At 40.6% G+C, this 22,093-nt stretch overlaps 1 protein-coding gene across 4 annotated transcripts in view; it reads right to left on the bottom strand.

Moving 5' to 3' along the window:
* The window catches only part of CNR1 (cannabinoid receptor 1), a 31,310-nt gene extending 13,754 nt beyond the window's left edge, over positions 1-17,556 (bottom strand). The window contains exon 1 of one of the 4 annotated variants that reach the window (XM_055135315.1): positions 17,419-17,556. The gene's annotated coding sequence lies outside the window, so the exon portion shown is untranslated. Of the gene's footprint in view, positions 1-14,533; positions 14,688-16,822; positions 17,114-17,242; positions 17,372-17,418 lie in introns of those variants that run through there. The other 3 variants (XM_055135317.1, XM_055135318.1, XM_004605656.2) reach the window with 3 other exon arrangements.
* Between the last annotated feature and the right edge of the window lie 4,537 nt (positions 17,557-22,093).

Here is a 22,093-nt window from a genome sequence, read left to right on the forward strand (position 1 = left end):
ATGCCATCTTCCATCAGTCTTTCACCTCCCAGCCACACACACACACACACACACACACACAGAGCACACACACAGGCCTCAGGATCTTGGGAGAGGGCTTACTTGCTCTTCGTATTTCCTCCCTCTCCTCTTCTTACCTTTCCCTCTGCCCCAAATACTCAATTTCCAAACTCTCTTCAACTTAACTTCTAAGGCCTAGTGGCAAAGTCATCCTCCATTTTTGAGACTATCTTGATAACCCTATGCCTTCCCCAAAATTAATTCCCTTGTTTTACACCTCTTTTACAGGTCTCATCATATCCTTTAAGCATGAGTTCATATACTCTTTTCTTAAGTGATTCACTGGATAACATGACTACAGAAGAGAAAGAGGGCTGAGGGCTGGGTCCCTTAAAAAGTTACATGGACCCAATGAAAAGAAAATTGAATTTTATTAAAATGTAATTATGAATTGAATTTTCTTGCATTAAAGCAATGATTTAATTATATTTGTATTTCCTCTAAAATTTCTAATTTTAGAAATTAGAGAAAGGTAATTGGTGAGAAAGGTAATTGATTCAATGGATATTTGGCCTTCAGGTTTTCAGCCTCAGATTTTTCAACCACGGTGTGAATCCAACATTTTTGAGCAGCTACTGGGAGTCAGTCTATGACCTCCAGCCTGCAAGTCAATCTCTCAAGCAACAAACTATTTATGTTTCACAATTAAAAATGAATTTATTCTAAATGTTGATTATTTATACTCATAGACCACATTGATAAAACTCAAAAGACACAAAATATGCAGTAGTCTCTTTATCCCAATACCCAAATAAACTTTTCTTCCTCAGAGACAAGAAGTTTTTTGTTGCTGCTTCAAGAGATGTCCTGTGGATATTTAAGCTAATTATCCAATCCTTCTTTATTTTAAGCAAATATGAACACAATCAATTCTGGATGTACCTGGTCTTTTTATTTAAAGGTGTGTGTGAAGATAGTTCTGATTAGTACAAAAATATTCCTGCCCTTTTTAACAGTTGCCTATAGATCTGTTAGATGAATGTGACCAGCTCCCATGAATGAAGGTTTAGTTTATCATCTCTTGCTATTACAAATAATGCTGCAGTAAAATATCTGGCTATGTCACTGTCCACAATTTGGAATGGTATTGTATTCTACTCATGCAAACCCACAGCTTGAAATTAACCCTAAATTAATGCCTGCTTCCTGGCCTCCACAATCAGGCCTCTAATATCACAAAAGTCTTGATGGTTTTGTTTTTAGGCATTTATGGTGAGTTTAGTATTTGCAGGTGGCATTCTGATCATCTTATGTTATGTATTAAATTGTTGGTTTTCACAATGGCCCTGTGAGACAGATGTTGCTATTATCCTCGCTTTACAAATAAATGACAGGCATGGAGATGGCAATTTGTCATTCAGATTGTTAGTACATGGCAGAGCCAGAATAAACCCAGATATTCTGGTTCTAAAGTAGCACTTTCCAATAAAAATAAAATGTGAGTCATATATACAATTCCAAAGTTTCCAGTATTCAGGTAAAGAGAAAAATACAAATGGTGAAATTATAACAGTGCATTTGATTTAATTCAGTGTATCAAAAAATAGGTTCTGCATGTGAAACTAGTCACAAATAAGTATTTAATAATCATAGGCTATCATTTTTGACAGTACTGGTCTAGAGGTATTCTTAGTCTTTTTATAAGCACAATCTGTCTAATCTCAGGCCATCTTATGCTACTATCTTCCTTCTACTCCCAACTGATTCTAACCAAAGCATTCAGAATAGATAAAAATGTTGAATCAGAAGTGAACAGACCAAAATTCTTGTCAGACCAGTGCTTGGATAAGTAGTGATAAGACTTAGTATTTCATCTGCAAATGAGGAGGTGATGATATGCCTAAACAATGTTGACTTAAGCATTCAATTTAAAATTGCATGAAAAGCACTTACCATAGTGCCTGACATAAAATTTAAGTCTTCAATAAATAATTATCATTGTTAAATACTATAACTTTGACATTTGTTATTATTTCTATTTCAAGATAATTCATTGCCTTAATTAGATCATAAGTTGCTTATTCCATTTTTGTCTGAACATTTAAAAGGATGAAGCAAATGGAAGCTATACACCTGGATGAAGGAGAAAACTTCATTGATATCTATTACATTCTAGGCATTCAAGAGACTTTACATATATTCTATCATTAAGTTGTCATGGCAGCTTTATCAGGTGCTTATTTATAATCCCTGTTTCACAGGCTGAGGAAATTGGGGTCATTAAATGCTGAGTAAACTGTTGAGTATAAGAAATGTCACTGAAACCATGTCTCTCAGACTTCACAGTATCTGCTTTTGGACTACATGCACTGTCTGAAGAATGAACAATGGCTAGGATAAATCTTTCTCTCTCCCGCTCTCTCTTTATCTTTCTTTCCCTCTGTCTCTTTTTTTTCTCTCTCCCCCTCTCCTTTGCTTTTTGAGTCACACACAAGAGGTTCTGAGGGCTTACTCCTTTCTCAGTGCCAGGGGATCACTCCTGGTGTGCTCAAGAGTCCCTGTGGGTTGCCACGGATCAAGCTTTGGTTGGCTGTTTGTAAGCACCCTACCTGCTGTACTATAATTCCTGCCCCTCCGTTTTATCTCCTAAGACTATATTCAAATCTCTTGTTTCATACAAAGATGAATCAAGGCATCTTTGCCAATAGTATTTAAGATGACCTCCTACCAAGCCACTGTTTCCAAACCCAGACCATCTAGATGGATCTGCCTATTGGCATGACCTCAAGGATGAACATTTTCATCAGCCTTGGGAAGAGCAATAAGGCTTCAGTGAATACAAAGGATCACAGACCTTCAGTGATGCAAAATGTGTGTTTGTGATATCCTCTGTATTAAGATCACCACGTAGGTGATCACAATTTCCCATTTCAATACATTAAAAAAACTAGCTTGCTAAAATTCTGACCCAGGGCATGGTGTGGTTGTGAGATATAGAGAATTTCTGCCCAGTATAAGCCAATTTTAATTAAACAATACAGTTTTAAAAATAGAGATGTATTTTGTTTAATTTGAAAACCTTACAAATGTCAAATACTAGTGAGCACAGGCTATTTTATCAGTAAATAGGTTTATGACAAAAAAACGGTTCTCTGTATTTTAGTAGTTCTTCCCTCTATTCCTACACTTGGATTATTACAGTAATTTCCACCTGATTATTATTTTTTGCATTGAGAGCTTTCTTTGAGAGTTCATTAGTAATATAGTTTAGGCTTTGAGGGACTAAGCTGCCATTAATTTTGTTTTTGTTTGCTACTGGGAAAATCATAATTGGAAATTTCTAGCAAGGTACATAGATGTACCTATTAAAGAAGCAGTTGGTTTTTATTACCGTTAAAGAATAAATGAAATTTAAGGGGATTTTTCTAGGATTCTGCTTTTAAAAATACCACCAACATCACTGTATCACCGTAGCACTGTCATCTCCTTGCTACTCGATTTGTTTGAGCGGGCACCAGTAATGTCTCCATTGTGAGATTTGTTGTTACTGTTTTTGGCATATAGAATATGCCACAGGTAGCTTGCCAGCCTCTGCCATGCACCCCCAACATATCCTAGCAATTTAAACTATAAATCAGACACATTTGAAACAATTATATGTACTCTTAAGAAAAAAATTTAATTTTTAGAAGGTTTTTAAAATCTATCTCTATCTACCAAGTACAACATACACCAAGTTGTAGGTCATGATATGATCAAATAAGCCTAATTAGAATAGCACCAGCATGGGTGGGAATGCCGACTGGTTCAGCCCTTCTGGAAAACAATTTGGACGACTCTCAAAAAATTAGATATTGAATTCCCATTTGACCCAGCAATACCACTGCTGGGAATATATCCCAGAGAGGCAAAAAAGTACAATCGAAACAACATCTGCACATGTATGTTCATCGCAGCACTGTTTACAATAGCCAGAATCTGGAAAAAACCCGAATGCCCCGGAACGGATGACTGGTTGAGGAAACTTTGGTACATCTATACAATGGAATACTATGCAGCTGTTAGAAAAAAGGAGGTCAAGAATTTTGTAGTTAAATGGATGGGCATGAAAAGTTTCATGCTGAGTGAAATGAGTCAGAAAGAGAGAGACAGACATAGAAAGATTGCACTCATCTATGGTATATAGAATAACAGAGTGGGAGACTAACACCCAAGAACTGTAGAAATAAGTACCAGGAGGTTGACTCCATGGCTTCGAGGCTGGCCTCACGTTCCGGGGAAAGGTCAACTCAGAGAAGCGATCACCAACTACATTGTAGTCGAAGGCCATGTGGGGGAAGGGAGTTGCGGGCTGAATGAGGGCTAGAGACTGAGCACAGCGGCCACTCAACACCTTTATTGCAAACCACAACAGCTAATTAGAGAGAGAAAACAGAAGGGAATGCCTTGCCACAGTGGCAGGGTGGGGTGGGGGGGAGATGGGATTGGGGAGGGTGGGAGGGACACTGGGTTTACGGGTGGTGGAGAATGGGCACTGGTGAAGGGATGGGTTCCCGAACTTTGTATGAGGGAAGTATAAGCACAAAAGTGTATAAATCTGTAACTGTACCCTCACGGTGATTCTCTAATTAAAAATAAATAAATTTTTTTAAAAAAAAAAAGAAGGAGAAGGACAGACATAGAATGATTGCACTCACTTTGGGGATTTAAAAATGCATAATATAAGACTTATACTCAAGGACAGTAGAAACAAGGACTGGAAGAACTGGTCTACCGTTGGATGCTTGCCACAAGTATATGTATATGTTTGTGTGTGTGTGTGTGTGTGCGTTGTGGGGGTCAGGGGCTGGGATGAGACAGGGTAGTTAGAATAGAAAAGGAACCATTTTGACAATAATACAAGAACTGAGTGCTAAAAGTAGGTAAAAGATATACATAATAATCTCTCAGTATCTGTATTGCAAATCATAATGCCCAAAAGAGAGAGAGAGAGACAGAGGCAGAGAGAGAGAGGGAGACACAGAAAGAAAGACAGAGATACAGAGAGAGAAAGAGAGAGAGAGAGAGAGAGAGAGAGAGAGAGAGAGAGAGAAATGCCTACCATAGAGACAGACTTGGGATGGAGGTTTGCAGAAGGGAAACTGGAAACATTGGTGATAGGAATGTACACTGGTGAAAGGTCAATTGATGGAACACTATATGCCTGAAACCAAGTCATGAACAACATTGAAACTGTGTATCTTATGGTGATTCAATAAAAACTGAATAATTATTTAAAAAAAAAACAAAGAATAGCACCAGCATGGAGTTTTAGAAATAAAGTGCCTAGAGTCCATATATTTATTTCTATAACCATTAAGGATAAAAACATCTACGTTCTGATTACACTGGACATAAAGTCTGTCCTCACAGCAAGTCTTCAAATAGAATTAAGAGTCATTTCTATATCAGTATAATTTAATAGTTGGTTATTTTAGTCTTCCTGGCCCCTTGAAGACCTTGTTTGTTTTAGAGGGACATTTCAATCATTTAGATATTTATCACTGTGGTATCTGGAGTGAAAAATCTCTGCAGCGCTGATCTGCACAGTATCTTTGCATCTCAGGGAAAAAACAGAGAGGAGTATTTGCTCGCTGTTGGATGTCATGTCCAGGAAAGCAGAAAACCATCTAGAAGCATAAGGACTAGTGTTCCCAATATAGCCATAGATTCTCTAAGCCCATGTTCTCTAAGTTTATAAACGCTTTAGGGGATAAGGCCATGCCCACCATATCAGGAACAATCAGAATCTAGTACATCAATTTCAGGAGTTTCAACCTTTTGTTAACTGTTTTCCCAACACACACACACACACACACACACACACACACACACACACACACACACACACACACACACACACACACACCTTTTGCTAATTTGCTGAAAGTTTTTGTAAAAGAGCCTGAAGAAAATCTCACTAGAGAGAATGAAGGTGCCAGTGTTTATACTTGTTATTTTCCATTAATTTCCAGGAATGTCTGGTTTCTACTAATTTAATAAAAAAAATTGGCAATGTATTTCTCTAAAGTTTGGAGAAATTTAGGGGAAGTTTTCATTGACTCATAACTGCATCATGTGTAAGTCATGACCTCAATATACATGGCATATCTCAGAAATCAACAACCTAACTTGATGAACGAGGCTTCTGCCACAGTTGAGCTTTAACTTTTACCTAGCCATTAGAACGTTGTAATTATTAAATCTGTTTGGTCACTTTTGCATCATCTTCTATAGCTAGAGAAAAAGACTGACTTAATTATTCTCATAATCCAGGCAAAAATACATAATTTTCTTGCTTGTATTAATGCCAGTTCCTTTTCTCATGTATAAAAGAAAATTCCATTATACTGGAAATGCTTGATTGGTTCTCAAAGCTTCAGCTTTTCATATATGTCCTAATGTGGGATAGAACTTATTAAATGCACCACTTCCTATGACCCATTCTTTCTATCAATATGAGTGAATGCTGGAAATTTTAATAAAAAATAAACTAATAGTAACTAGAAAATAAGAAACTCTACATTTCTGATCGAATTTAACCTGAAGTATGCCTAATTAACATTTAAAGGCTTGTTAAACTTGAATTTCAGTGCTCAAGACATGACGGCTTTAAACTATATCGATTCAATTACTATTAGATAGAAGAAAATGCTATCACAAAGGCAACTTAATGGTACAAATGAAATTTCCATTTATTACTTTGCTATATGCTGTTGGATATTACCTCCTACTAAGCGCCTTTTGTAAAACACTTTTCTACATAATATATAAGGAATATAACAGAGAATAATTGAAACAGCGATCCCCAAAAATAGTAGCTGCAAAGTTTTCAATAGCCCTGACTGATATAAAAATTATTTCATAAAACTGTCTTTATTTTGCATGAGTTTGTCATTCATAGCCAAACCACTACTTTTCGATCCATAAATTATGTTGACCTATTAGATGTCATTTTTATAATTCATTATAATTATAAAAGGTACATATAGAATGCTGCCCAATAATGGCTTTTAATTTCTTCATTCATCCTTCAGAGAAGGGCTATATTCTTTTTGGATTTGTAATCATAACAATTATGCCCATCAGAGAGATAAATCTTTCTCTAGGTTTAAGTCTCAGAGAATATGGGAGATTAAGTGTACAACACAGAAAACTCCAATTCCTAATTACTTTCAATAAGAAACATCTAAATGTTTTATATACTAGGCATAGATCTAAAGATATATATTATTTTTATTTGACACTTAAATTAATGTGGTGGGATTACTGGCCCATCCTACACACGAGAAATGTGAGAAGTAGAGAGGCAACATGCTTCACCCAAGAATACCAATAAAGAAAGCAAAACCAGTTTGCATAACTTAAAGATGTTCAGGTCAGGGTGTAGTACAGTGATAAGGTGTTTGCCTTGCACACAGTTGACCCAAGTTTGATGCTTAGCATCGTAGATGCCCCTTGAGCACTGCCAGGAGTGATTCCAGAGCATACCTGGGTGTAGCCCCAAAACCAAAACAAAACCTCAACACTTATATGCTAACTTTTAAGTTAGGAAACCATTTCCTAAAATACCCTTTTTTTTCATTTCTATGAAAGGAGGAAAAGTCAATTTGAGAAAAGGAGCAATTAATTGCACATGACATTTTTTACACAGCAAATTAAAATCTGAAGGAAAGATCTCCTGCAACAACAGAAAGTTTCCTATATTCACAAATCATTCTTGGCCCATTAAGGTCGTTAGGGACCAAGTACGACAGTCAGTCATAAATTATAAATTTTAACTCTGAATTAGCACTGTAATAGCAGTGACTATTGGCAAGTACAATCTAATGTACCCTTATGATTATTCTTTAGGAATTTTTTTGGTCTTTTCTGTAAGGATAATGTTTCCACAACACCAGCAGGGAGTGGAAAGGGCACTTTGTTGGGTCATACAACCATACAAAGACAGGATGGTTCTTAGAAAACACAAGCTTGAAGCATTCATTTTCCAAATAAAGAAAAGCAAACTCACTTGGAATCACTCAACCCAGAGCAGCAGTTTTTGAAGACTCAGAAGATGACTATCTACAATGAGTTCCTAAAATCTTGAATGAGATCAAGGAAGAAGGATTTTGTGAACCTTAAAAGGGCTCCAATAAGAGTGCTTGGGGTCGACTGTCAGTTCCTACAGTGCACAGAGCTGGGTTAATGCAGTAATGTAGCTAAAGTGCAGATCTTGGCCTCATTTTTAGTGGCTGTGTTCTTTGTTCTAGATCTGTAGATACCATAAGTCCATGGATCAGCCCTGAATAACAATCTAGTTCAAGGAAGCAAGGGAAATAATTCTCCATTCTACCCTGCCCCATTAAACACGGATGACAGGATAAGAAATGAAAACAGGCTTATGATGTTTTGTCATCAAATAGTAATGGGTTGTGTTCATCCTATTCCTGCAAGTGTTTAGAGCGTTTGCTCCCAAAAAAGATTATGGGCAATGTTGAGTCATATGGAAGTCGTTCTGTTGTTCAAACCTTTCCAATCACAAACACCTTTAGGGACTTGTCTGTTAAGTCCCATTCTCAAGATCTATTTCTAAACAACTGTTGTTGTGCATTAGCAACACGGCAGATGTATCTTAGCAGAATGTATTTTAATAGTAGAGACATTTCTGTAGAACAATGTCAGTGGATCACTGGAGCATTATGTCTGGATCTTGGTCTGATACAAATACCTTCTGAAAACAAAAAATAAATAAAAAAATAAAAAAACAAATCCTGCCCCAAATGTCAAAGTTACATAAAAGGTGCCAACAATTTATCCTTCAACCTTCTCAGCACAAAATTGAAGATCTAAGGGCTAAGAAGATAGCTTAAGTAATAAGTCACATGCCTAACATGTGCAAGGCCCTGGGTTCTATTCCAGACAACCCAAGTCCACACAGGTAGTAGGTGTGGCTCCACTGCAGTCCACCCCCAGCACAGCTAGGATGGTCTCAATAAGAAAGTGAGTTATACTGATGACACGCTAAATTATGAGCAGAAATGAGGTATCCACTTTTTATTCTGATTGATTTATTCAGACTGGGTATGGTCTATGGATCTCAATGTTTAGCCACTTGATAATACTATGTAAAGAGATCTTTGTGATATGCACAACCTTGAATGAATCCTAATTGTAGGCTGCTCAAAAACTTTTAAAGACAATGTATAGAATGTTTATAATGGACGTTTCCTTCCTTCAAATGCATGTTATTATACATTTATCTTTCCCAAAACGGTTTCTCTATGTACAAGCAGATTTTCAAGACAAACGTTGAAATTATGTGAAAATTCAACCACTAGATGGAGTGACTTTTATAAGCCCTCGGGAATCAATTTGTTATTCTATTCAGTGGACACTGTTTCTGCTTTGGTTGAACAACTTCTCCTGCTGCTACAACATTTTAAGCATTCTACAAGTAAACTAATTAAAACATAAATAAGAAAATATGTTATAGAAGGTTAAAATGGGTTATTACAATTGCCTACAAAAACCAAATATCTAATTACTTTTCTGGGACAAAAGGCCATTGAGAAAATTTAATATATTGATAAAAAATAGCTGTGAATATTTGGAATTCTGCCTCAAGAAAGTTAATTAAGATTGAGTAAAAAAAGTAGTTCTACTAAGAAATAAATGATATATTTATGCCGAGATGCAAAAAGAATGTCTCAGAAGCCCAAAATCAATTCTAATAACATATTCAAGTCATTTCTATTTTATGAAACATTTGGCTTTCCAATTTTCAAATATGAAATAATCAACACAAGTCATAACTCTGTGATGAAAAAGAATGAAAAATTATTTTCTATTATTATAGGGGCTAAAATGGAATATTTCATGAGACACAATATTTGTTCAAACAGTCATAGGAATTAAAAATACCACAGCTTTGTAAATAATTCAATTTTTTTCCTGTCAGTTTCTCATTGGAATAATTTTAAATAATTTTTATTATTATGTAAAACCAGCTTTTTATTACTGTATTCCCTCCAAAGATGATTTTTTTTAAAAAAATTGGGTACTTAAGCATCACCTATTTCAGTGGAAATGTTAAGTAAAAGCATTTTAGTGTGTACCAACTGTGAGAAATAAACAGAAAATATGCTTTAAAGATGCAAATCATTATGTAAAAACAGAACTGAAAGAACTGGGTTTCAGTGAAGATGCAAAAGAACGCTTTGCAGTTATAATTATGAAGTACATTTGCAAACTGGATGCAAGTACAGATTTTTTGGGGTTTTTTTTGGGGGGGGATCACACTAGCAGTGCTTAGAGGCTACTCCTAGTGCTTGGAGTTGCTCCTGGCTGTACTCAGGGGACTCTATGAGGTATGAGGTTAGAACCTGGGCCTCCCACATGCAAAGCATGCTCTGAACCCATTAACTTTTCTCTCTGGCTAAGTCCAGAATCTTTATGCCACAAAACCATGAGGTAGTTATTATGGTGGGTACTCATTCAAGGTCAAACTCCTTCCTTAGGTTTATGTGGTATAATTATACTAAACAGTCACAGTGTTAAAGATTATGGAGACCTATGAAAAATACTTAGTGGGAGGGAAAATAGAATTAACCTTTGAGAAGAATTGAGGTTAGATAGGAAGGAAGAAATTTTATGACTATTGGATTTTAGATCAATGAAATGGATTGCTAAGGGAGCCTGCTCAGGATGAAGTAATCTCCCACAGATCTTTAAACCCAAGGTAATTCTACCTGACTGGAATAGCTAGCTTAAAAATAAAGCGTAAGGAGTGGCGAACCACTCAAAAGTTTTTTAAACTTCAGCTTAAGTCTTCTCTTTACATCTTTTCAGAAAACATCACTATATATTTGCCTAATAATGTCACTTTAAAATGCAGCATATACTTACCCGGTATGCAAACATAATTGACATAAATTAAGACCCTCATACTATTTTCTCTATAAAATTTATGATCTTTGATAGGATTGCTAGTCATTTCTTTCAACATTATTGAGAAGGAATTCATGCTTACAGAATTCCTTCTCAATAATGTTGAGGGGGGGGCAGAGACTGTGGGGTAAAAATAATTATGATTCCAACTTAAGCTTTTTTAAACTAGAAATGTTGGAGCCTATTCTTCTTTTCCCCAAACCATAAAATAATCTACCATAAGAAATGAACCCAGAAGATAAACTAAAATTGGAAAATTTGCAGTAAGCTCACGTAATGCAGATCCACTCAAATTATCTTCCAGAATTACCCTGGTAATTATGCAATTTACACTGCTTATAGCTGTAAAGTATCTTTCTAAAATACCTAAAAGTTATAAATACATGGAGATGTATCCCAAAGCACATTTTAGGGTCTATCTATTTATCAATCTGAATCAGGCAGACTACTTTCTAATTATTTTATCAATGAAAATGGATCATAATTACTCATAACTAGTTTTCTGACCTAAGAATTAAAACCCCTCAAAGCTTTCCTTTAGTAATGAGTTAGATACTATTTCCAAAAGTAGATGTGTGCTTTCCAGAGCTAAATACCCACACATACAGAGACAGAGAATTCTTTGGATAATCTTTTGCCTACTTTGGTTATGTATTGAGTTGTTTAGATTTTCTTTTTCTCCATGGCATATTGCTTGCTCACCACCACAACTTTTTCAAAAGCTAGAGAAAACATTTACAAATTCTGCTAGCAATGCATTGAAATGAGTTGAAAATCTGGTCCATTTAACATACTACACTGGAATAAACCAAAATACTCAGAAGAGTGGCATTAAATCCCTCTTATGAAGAATGAGTCACAGTGATAAGCATATTACTTATGATATTGGTCTTATCGCTATGTTTTAAACAGAAATATGCTTAAACAACAGAAAATAACATTATGAAATTTCCTTGTACAACTATACATATGTGAAATTAGAAATTTGTTCTTCATAACACTCACTGTAATTTGTCAATTTAAATGTAAATATCCTGGTACCTTCAATTCTAGGACTCACACTAAGTTCAGTCATCTTCTCTAAATATATGACCTGAAAGAATGAATGAAGAAATGAAGGAAGAGGGAAACCTGATGTTTAAACATAAACTTTAAAAAACTACTTCCTACTTACATATATCTTATTTTAATTACATTTAAATAAACTACTGACATACACAATTTGTGAAACTGTTTTCCAGTATATTTAACTATCACAACAGATTGCCTGGCACATCTTTGGAAATGCTTCTGCTTTTCCTTAAAATGCAGTATTATGGACTTTGTTAATGGGAATTAAAAAACAGATATTGCATGATCAAATTTAGGATATTGTATTTTATATCCTACAGTTAAATAATTTAATGGCATTGAGAATTGGTAATGGTGGTAAGGAATTAAATGTCAGTTCAACAAATCCAAATTCTAAACAAATAAAAAATTCAAATTAAAACAGAAAAATAAGACATTAGGGTAATAAAATACTACACTCTTTGGGAAAACTGATTAGTCATCTGTTTTAGAGGACAAAAGAACTTAACTCCCCTTTTATTTGCCAAAAAATGCAAACTTTATTTGATAAAACATTTAAGAATATAGAATACTATAAGAGGTTAAGGAAAAAAGCTTTCTAAAAAAGTACTGAGTCCCATCTACGCAATCTCAACTCACATATTCAAAAACAAAAGAAAACAAACAAAGCCAAACTTTGAAAGCTTTCCTAAAGTGCAGGTGTGAAAATTCCTCCAGCTGGAACTAAAACAGAATTCATAGTATTCTAGAATAACTGCTATGCCTCTGCCAGGCCCATTTGCTCAGGTTTGGTGAATAAACAGTTTTCCCCTCAAAACCCACATGAAAACAACTATGAACCTGGAGAACTCCACAGCCACCAAGTTTCGAATTTAACCTGTCCAAATGAAACTTTTCAATTAGAATATAACACATAATTAGTTTACGTTCTATGTGGAAAGTAATTAAATATTGTAAAATATCAATGAAAATGACATTAAAATATATTTGTAAGTGCAACTGTATAGAAAAACTCTATATTGAAGTAGTCTTTTTTTTCCTCCTTGTGGCACCTGTCCAGGGAAGAAATATGACCCAGGAAAGTTTTCAGTAAATATTTTATGTTAAGAACTAGCGGTATCACACTGATTGCTTTATGTAATGGCTCTGACCTATTATTACTGATAGGTCATAAATTTACCTCTTATTGATGCAGGCAACTTTTAAGACAGCAAATCCTCTACCACCAACCCATTGAATAGTAACACTAGGAGACCACTAAAAACCTCCTTCCTGCTTCCCCCTCACAAATTCCCTGTAGATTTATGTATGGTAACATGAAAATGTGTTACAGAGAACAAATATAACTGTTAATATACATTTGATGATAAAGTAATAACCTTGTATGTTTTCTTCCAAATTTCTTTCTAAAAATAATCAATGACTAACAAGTAGTGAAAACATTGTTAGACCCATTAATCAATGTCTATGATAAAATAGTATAATCAGCTTGGGTATGTCTACCCTGGCATATCTGCAAGAGTCTAGAACACATAGGAGTGAAACAGAATTCTACCTGACCTGGAAAGTAAGAACAGTCTTGTTTGGTCTCAGGTGGAAACTTCCTTTCCCACGTCTTCAGAGTCCCTTCGAACAGCTGCCTTGAGTTTGGCACTTCCCCAAATTCATACACTTAAGAGCATAATTCCAGGTTTGTATACACAAAGGCAATATGTCTAAATTTTTATTTTGGTCAAGATACAGTCTATGAAAATGTTTGGACATGTATATAAAAGTGTGTTTATATATCCACTCATCTAAAAGCATGCTCTCTCCTCTTTCTCATATATGTGCATATATATATACACACATATATATATGAGTGAGTATATATGTATATATGTATATCATAATATATATGTGTGAGTGTGTTTGTGTGTTGGTACCATATGTTTTCTTAATGACATTTACTACCTCTATTAGTCCAGAAAATATTTTGAAGAAATCCATAACATGTGATAAAGTTAATCTAGTCTGCTCTTGCAATATATAGATTAAGTGAGTTACATGATTAGCAAAACATAACATAGCAATTCAGTGGCAGTGTGCTGAATCCCCAAACCCCTCCAAAACAGGTTCCATGCAGTCAGAATACAAAGTTAACATTATTTTAAGAACAGGATTAGGAAAGAGCTGAAGAGTCGGGCAGAGAAATAAGAAGTTAAATTATCACCAACACAAAGTATATAAACTGTTTTTATTTCCTCTTATTCATTAACTTCGCTACTATGTCCAGTAAATAAAAGAAAAATCAGCAGAGCTTGGGAAATAGCAGCAATGTCATATCTAAACCTAGCCCTAGGATAGCGTTTTTAAACCATGTTGGATCCAGGTTGTTTCAGAGTCAAAAACAGAATTATAAATTATTTAAGCCACAGGCTGGTTTCACACTCACTAATTTGTCAGTTCAATTAGAAAATGATGAATACAAAAATAGAAGAGACAGACTTACACTGGTTGGAGACATGGCATCCTTTTGCAGGAATGAAAGCTCTTCTGTGTTCTTCACGCAACTGAGCTAACACAATTGCCCCCATAACAACAGGCAACGACCTAAAGGACAGGCTCCATCTTACTAACCAAATTCAAGACGCAGTAACCAAATCTGCTTTTATTCATCATGTTTTGGTAGGTATATCCAAATTCAATTCATCATTCTTTTATTGCAGTATTCCTGGGGAGCTCATTATAGGAAATAATCTCTTTCCTTACTAAGCCAACTGTTTTCTGGAAAGAAACATTTGGTAAGGGTGGTGACCTATGAACTGCTATTATCATTTCCATTTCATAACAGTTTATTCTTATACAACTAAGTATCTCCATTCTAATTCCATATACAGTATGCAATATAAAACCAAGCACCTGCCTAAATTTCCTGGTGATAAATGTGAATTCTAAGTCAAGGGAGAGAAGAATGTCATACAATTGTTTTGAAGGAGTTTTTTTTTTTCAGGCTTGGTCTTAGAAATTAATAAGCTGACACTGCATGCTAAACACTTATCAGCACAATCAATGGGGCTGCTGCTTTCTTAAGAAAACAGGTAAACCAATTCAAGAAGCTTTCTCTTGGAAGAGATTGGAATATGCCACAAATATCCTAGTTCTGCTGGAGGATTTCATTTCCAGCCGTTTCATCCTGGTAACATTTAACAATTTCACTATTTTAACATTTTGAAATGCCAAAAAGAACATACTGATCCTGCAGCTAGGCTTATTAAAGAAGAGCAGTCTCACAGGCGAGACGGAGAGGCACATAGTCCACTGGGAAAAGGGTAGCAGAAAAAGACGGAAAACAGTGGCTAACCAAGCCAAGCTACACTCCAACATGAGATGGGATTTGCATCAGCATTTACAATTTCACAGGCCAAATTGAATAATGGCACCTATGGGCTATTTAAAGAACAAAGCTTCACATTTCCTTCATAAGCACAAATACTGATACTAGAAACTGAGAAACTGGGAGCATGAATGTCTCATTTGCCTTCCTCACCACAAGCATGCAAGCATAGTACTTTCAGTTCTGAATGCTCAGAACTGAATGCCCTGTATCCCAAGGTTTTTCTACCCTCACATGGAGACTTCAGAACACAATGAGCCCTCTCCTTCTCACATACTTGATACAAATCTCAGCCAAGATTGCTCCATGTTAGAGAGGTAGACATCTTTGGAACATAAAGATTTCTTGGATAGTAAATTCTGATAGTCTAAAATGGTCAGTTTTGAAAAAGCCAGGTCCATCATCAAATCTCCGGATCAACTACAGCAACTGTTCAACTGCTTTTGTGTCTACAAATAGTCACCTGCAATATGCAACATTTGTAATTTTGGTGGTACACGAATTCTGTTCGTGGCTAGAGTCAGAAAATAATCTGTCTCACTTAAGAAACTATGCACGGTCGTTTATTCTGATAACAAAATAATTATACATGACTTAAGAGGGCGGGGGGGGGGGGGAGGAACACCAGGAAAAACAGGGACAGAGAAAAATCAATCAGCGCATCTTCCCTTGCAAACTGTCAGAAGGATGGGATTAGAAAAGCAACACTTTAAATCAGATCAAGTCCTAGGGGAACCTTAAAGGTTGGCTGCTCCCAGCTTCTCAATATTCTGCAAAATAGATTGATGGTAGTGGTCACCCCACCGCTACTCAATGTCCACTGAGTTTCAGCTAAGAAATTGCATCCCCCATTGTTCAAACGCTATTAACTCGGTGATAAAAATGAGAAGCTCTGGGACCCATAGAGATCAACACCTTTAAAACCAGTAAATCTGTTTTAATCTCTTACTGGATTAAATGCCCAAGGATACTTAGTATCTCAAGAAAACACCAAGAAAGGCAAGAAAAGCGCTTATTTTGAGGAACATAAAAACAAAAGAAACACAATGATTAACAGGTTATTAGTTTCCCCCATATGTTCCATATAAAACTAAAACTGCAAATATGCATGTCACTTTTAAACTTTCTGATGCCCAAAAGACAGTTTCTCATGTCCTATCACAGAAAACACATCTGCACTCAAGAGATGATCGTTTGTGGAGACTGAGAGTCTTAGCAAAAGAAACGTCCTACAGAAACACATGAACTTTATCCATGTAATGGCTTATTCGAGTTTAAAAGGTTCCTTCGACAATCACATTTAGAAATTAGTCCAACGCAAATATATTTTTCCTCACGGAAGAGCGGTTCTTGTAGCTCTCTATTTTTTCAAATTTTATAGAAAAAGTTTATTATTCGACATACCTTTCTGTATAGGCTATTTCCTATTTGATTTGAAACAGTTTCTAGATCTGATGCAGAACCCGATCTCTCAGTCCGGGAAGGCTCCGTCGCGGATCCGGTTTACTGACATTCAGCACCAACTCAAGCGCCTGTTTTTCAAACATGCACAATCACACACTCACTGCCAGCCGACCCCCGCGCACGGCAGAGCCCTGGGCACACACGTTCAACCACTAAAGCATGGCAGGAACCCCCAGACGTAGCAGCAACACACCACGGTTGGGGGCTCCAGCGCTGAGTAAACACCAACGCACGCGTCGCTCACACCCGTAACAACTCCCCGAAGGACACTTGGGGACCACGCTGGCCAGTACCCTAGAGGGCGGGAAGCAGCTAGGGAGGAAAAGTGTTTCCAAACGCAGCAACTCTGCCCGGCCTTACCCTTGGCATCCCCCGTCCTCGGGGGAGGAGAATCGCTCCCGCGGCCACTGCCCGCCGGCCGCAGGGGCATCGGCTTCCCGGCCCGAACCCCAAGGATGCCCCCCGCCCCAACCCCGCGACTCTCCGGAGAGCTCTGCGGGGAGCCCAGCGCCCCGCCCGCTCCCCCAGAAACGCACCCGCAACACGGGCGCCCTGGAGAGGCGGAGGCGGAGAAGCAGCGGCGGAGGCAGGGGGTGGCCGCGGTGGGCGCCGGGGACGCGGGCGCGCCTAGGTGGGGTGGCGCGGGGCGTGTGCCCTGCGTCGGTGGGTCCGCGACGCCCGCACCCGGGGCCGGGACTGGCGCCCCCTGGGTGGTTCCCGCCGCCCCGCGAGCCTCGCCCCTTCCTGGGCCGCGGCGCCGGGCTCCTCCCGCTCTCGCCCCGCCTGGCCCAGCGCGGGGAGCCCCCCGTCGCCTCCTCGCCTCGGCCCGCGCGCGCCGTCCCTGCCTCTCCCTCGGCTGGCGCTCGGGCTCTGGCTGCCTGGCGCTCGGGTCCCATTTATGAAGCGCGGTCCCATCACGTGTTAATGAGCCTTTGTCCTGCCCTGGCAGCGGCGGCGGCGGCACAGACCCCGCCGAGGGAACTGAGCGGGGAGGGAGCCCGCGCGCCGCCCGCGCCTCCAAACTTTGCGGGCGCCGGAGACACGGCCCCGAGGCCGGAGAAGACCAGCCTGTCCGGCCCCTGTCACCTTACTTCGGGGCCGCCGTCGTGGCCCTCGGGGGACGGTGGGGGGGGATTCAGAGGCGAGGAGGGTGGGAAGAGAACCTTCCCCGTGGCGACCCCGCTGCCCTCCGAAATCACCTTCCACCCCGGCCGAGCCCCAGACTGGCCAGTGCCCGCACCGCCCTCCACCTCGGGGCCACTCATCACGCGCAAGGCCAACACCTTAGCGCGGGGGTCACGTCTGGGGCAGCGGGTCGCGCCGGAAGGGGAGCGGGAGGGCGGGAGGGGGGAACAGTGGACAGGAGGTGGACAGGAGAGGCCGAGGCACTCCGGGATGGGCTCCGGGCCGAGGGTGCGGCTGCCTTGTGTCCCGCAACCCGGATCCCCCGCCAGCAGGCAGCGACCTAAACTTGGGGTTGGTAGGGAGCGGAGATGGGGTGTCGGGGAGCCTGGGGCGCCCTTGGCTACCTGGCGGCGGCCGCGCGCAGCCACCTGTGCTCCGCCCTCGGGGCAGCGCCGGCCCCCGCCGCCCCCTCGCGGCGCGGACACTCGCGCCCGCCCCCCAGGCCGGCCCGGCAGCAAACAGTTGGGCTCCGTAGGCGGCTGGCGCGGCGCCTCCCCGCCGGCGCGTCCCCTCCCCGACCACCCGGGGGCGCGGCTCCTCGGCCCCGCGGCTCGGGAGCTGGACTCTCCCACCGCAGACCCCGACCCCCACCCCACCTCCAGGGCCCGGAGCGGGGCGCGCGGGACTCGGGGTGAGAGGCGGCGGCGGCGGGGGAGGGGGGCGTGCAGCCGCGGCAGGAATTAGGGGACACATGCTCGCTAATTGGTTTCCACTCTCAGCCGCCGTCTGCCTCCCCGCGAGCACGGATCAAACCTTAATTGGTCTTTACATTTATCATGGTGAATTGCAGAGCCACGCACGGGCCGTGGCTGGGGCGGAGAAGGCGCCTTCCCACCCCCAGCCCGGGCCGCGCGGGGCCGACCCGACTCTGCATCGCCCCCCACCCCCGCCTCTCGTGAGTTGTATCGGGAGACTAGGGCTCAGTTTCCACCTGCTGCTGGAGTCACGTCGCTACGCATCCCCTCACTCCTCCGCCCCCGGCCAAAGGCGCAGAGCTCGCGGCCAGCCCTGCTGCTCTGCCGGGCCGCCTCGGTGTTCATTTCCTGACCGTTCCTGCACATTCTACCCCAACCCTGATCCCCGCCGCGTCTATTCCCCTTCTGATCGCCCCTAAACGTTTGCTCCACACTGAGCCCAGCCTGAAAATCTCAGCATTTCCCAGCCCCATATTTGGAGTCGGAGTGAGACTCCGGAGGACCAGAGGAAGCTGGAGGTTGGGAGGGCTCCAGACTAAGGAGAAGGGAAGGCTGTAAATTTTGCTTTTCGGTCAAGAGGCCAGATCATAGCCAGGATTCCTGCATGCAGCTTTGAGAATCCCCTTAGCCTGCTTTTCGTCAGGAAAAAGACCAAAGAACATCCTGTTTACTTATCAGGGAAAGGTAGAGTCTGATCAATTTCTCACGGTGGGGTATAAAGACAGGCTCTTGGAGCAATGAGGTGTGGGTGGGTGGGTCCTCAGCTCTGGGCATTAAAGCCACGCCTGGGGGGCGGGGGCGGGGGGGAAGTAGGTTTAATTTTCTGTTGCTTTTTGTTTTCTACTAGTTCGTTTTGTTTACCTTTCTGTCACAGCCTGGCTAAAGAGGAAATAGGCACAGAGTTTTGCTCTCCTTGTGCCTGTCACCTACTCCCAAACTCTTACTGCCAATATAACCTGGAGACTAAACAAAAAACAACTCCTTGTCCCCTGATTCTTGATGTCATCAGTTGTGCTTGCTTGTCATTCAAAGCAGCTCCCTGGCAGCTCCTGTTCTGCCTGGCATGAGGACACTTTCAACCTGGGGAAAGATGAACTCACTCCTTGGCTTTCTCAGGCTATGCACTGCCATCTGCTTCCCTGGAGCCACGTGCTCTGTGGTCCTGGTAGGGACAGAGGGCTTTAGCCTCCGTCAGGTGCACATGCTGTTACAACCTCAGATTGTCTTCTAATACATTCTCCCACTGACCTGCTATCCTATGGTGGTCCATATCTAAATCTAAAGGTAAAGCCGTTTTTGTCTATGGAAGGTGAACATGGACATCGCCTGTCTTAACATGTCCACACCAACCTTTGCTTCCGAAAAGAGGAACAATCTAATCATCTTAAGTGTCTAAGTCATTTGCGATCCCTTGATTGGTGCTGAATTTCCTTACTGAAATCCACGAAATGTCACGCAGAAACCTGGGGTCTAAATGCCTTGGAAGTCTGTTTGTTGAGTGATTGGCCAAAGTGACCTGCCTACAGAGGCAATCATTAGGAATCTAATCAAGTAGTGCCTCCTGCAGCTCAAATTATTTAGCCTGTTTCTTTCTTGGTGGTGGTGGTGGTGGTGGTGGTGGCAATGGGGAGGGGGCAGTCATGGGGCTGGGGGCAGGCAGATGTACCCTGACAGCTGTGAATTGTACAGACTCCATTTAGAGCTCAAGGATAATGTTCAGTAATGGAGTCAAATGTGACTTGTGACCTGACATTTTATCACCACAAGTGAAAGCTTTGTTGAAACAGAGTTATTATATTGTTTGGAAAATGCTATTCTTGTGGTTATACTCTCATGTCTTTAAATTTCAAAGTCTACCCTGAGCTCCCTGAGGCCTTAGGCTGACTGTCAAAAAGCTGCTGTCCCCTTCCTCTCTGTCTCTTTCCTCTGCTGTCCCTTGCCTCTCTGAGAGCGTGTAGCAAGCTGCATTATAGCTCTCAGCTCACATTTTGCCAATATTATCTTTATATGGAAGAAAATGATGCCATTTCCACATGTGGTTGGCCATCCACTGGACTCATAAGAGTCAGCAGGAATCACAGGTGCAAGCCATCAGTATCCCTATTAGGAACATTGTGTCAAGGGCACACAGACATTTAATTCACATTTAATGCAAGACAGTGAATGGTCCTTGGTCCTGGGTCACAAACCTGGGCTGAACTTGATCCACTGACATTCTGAGAAAAGACTTTAGCAGTCCCTTAACAGGCTTAACTAGTCCCTAGTCCCTAGACTACTATATACTGGACTTCCTGGATTGTTTTTTCTTTTTAGTTCTTTATCCATTTAGAATTAGAAAGGACTATGATGAGCCAATTTGCTACCATTCTGAATAATTTTGGTTATTCACTCTGAGAAATGTAGAAGATAAGAGCACAGTTAAGGCAGCATATTTCAACTTCAAAGAAAGATCTAAATTTGTTCCCGCCCAAATGCTAATAGTTATCCTGGACATTAAAGAAGTGCACCCTGTCTCTGAGAGAATTGTTGCTCAGATAGGATTTGCACTCCAAGGTTTCTCTTTGAACTTGGCGGAGTTGGTGACGACCTCTTTCTCATTCCTGAACAGGATAGTGTGTAGAGCATGATGAGTAATGATTTCCCAGGTTTGAGAGCTGATAAAGTTAAAAACCGCACTCCCTCAGTTTCTAGAGTGCTACGCAAGTTTGTTCCTCACATTTTATTTGATACTTTTGGTGTGATGCCTGCTCCACACTGCAGCAACACTCACTGATGAAAGACAGTTTCAAAATGTTATAACTGCATAATTTCATTCTAATTCGGAGCACTGCTTTGGAACTTCAGCAGCGATTATCGGCTCAACTCAGCGGCATTAAAGCGTTTTGTTTCTCAGTGGCTCTACAATGCCAGAGTGGAATTTGGTTCATTCCTGGTGAAAAGAATAACACCAGCCTGGAATTTGCTTTATTCTATAGGGTAAGCATTAATAAGACTGCCAACCGGGCTGGGGCTGTTACCTGAGCTTGAGAGCTGAACTGCACGCTTGAGGAATACGTCTACAAGTGGAGTCAACAGTCCAAAGAACCCTCTGCCCATTTCTCAAGAACTACAAGCTGATGATGGGAAAATCAGATTCTTTTCCCCTCCACAGTAGGAAAGGAAACTTGATGAAATCAGTTCAGGTGGAGAGGCTGGTTGCCAGGTTAGGGAATAAATGCGAGAAGGAAGGATGATAGGCTTTTCTGACCTTGGGGGATTCTGTTATGTTAGGCAGAAAGAAAAACCCTGCTGCTTCTCAGTGATCTTTCCATATAGCTAAACACATGCTCAT

This window comes from Sorex araneus, chromosome 4 (genome assembly GCF_027595985.1).
Source record: "Sorex araneus isolate mSorAra2 chromosome 4, mSorAra2.pri, whole genome shotgun sequence".
Classification (NCBI taxonomy): domain Eukaryota; kingdom Metazoa; phylum Chordata; class Mammalia; order Eulipotyphla; family Soricidae; genus Sorex; species Sorex araneus.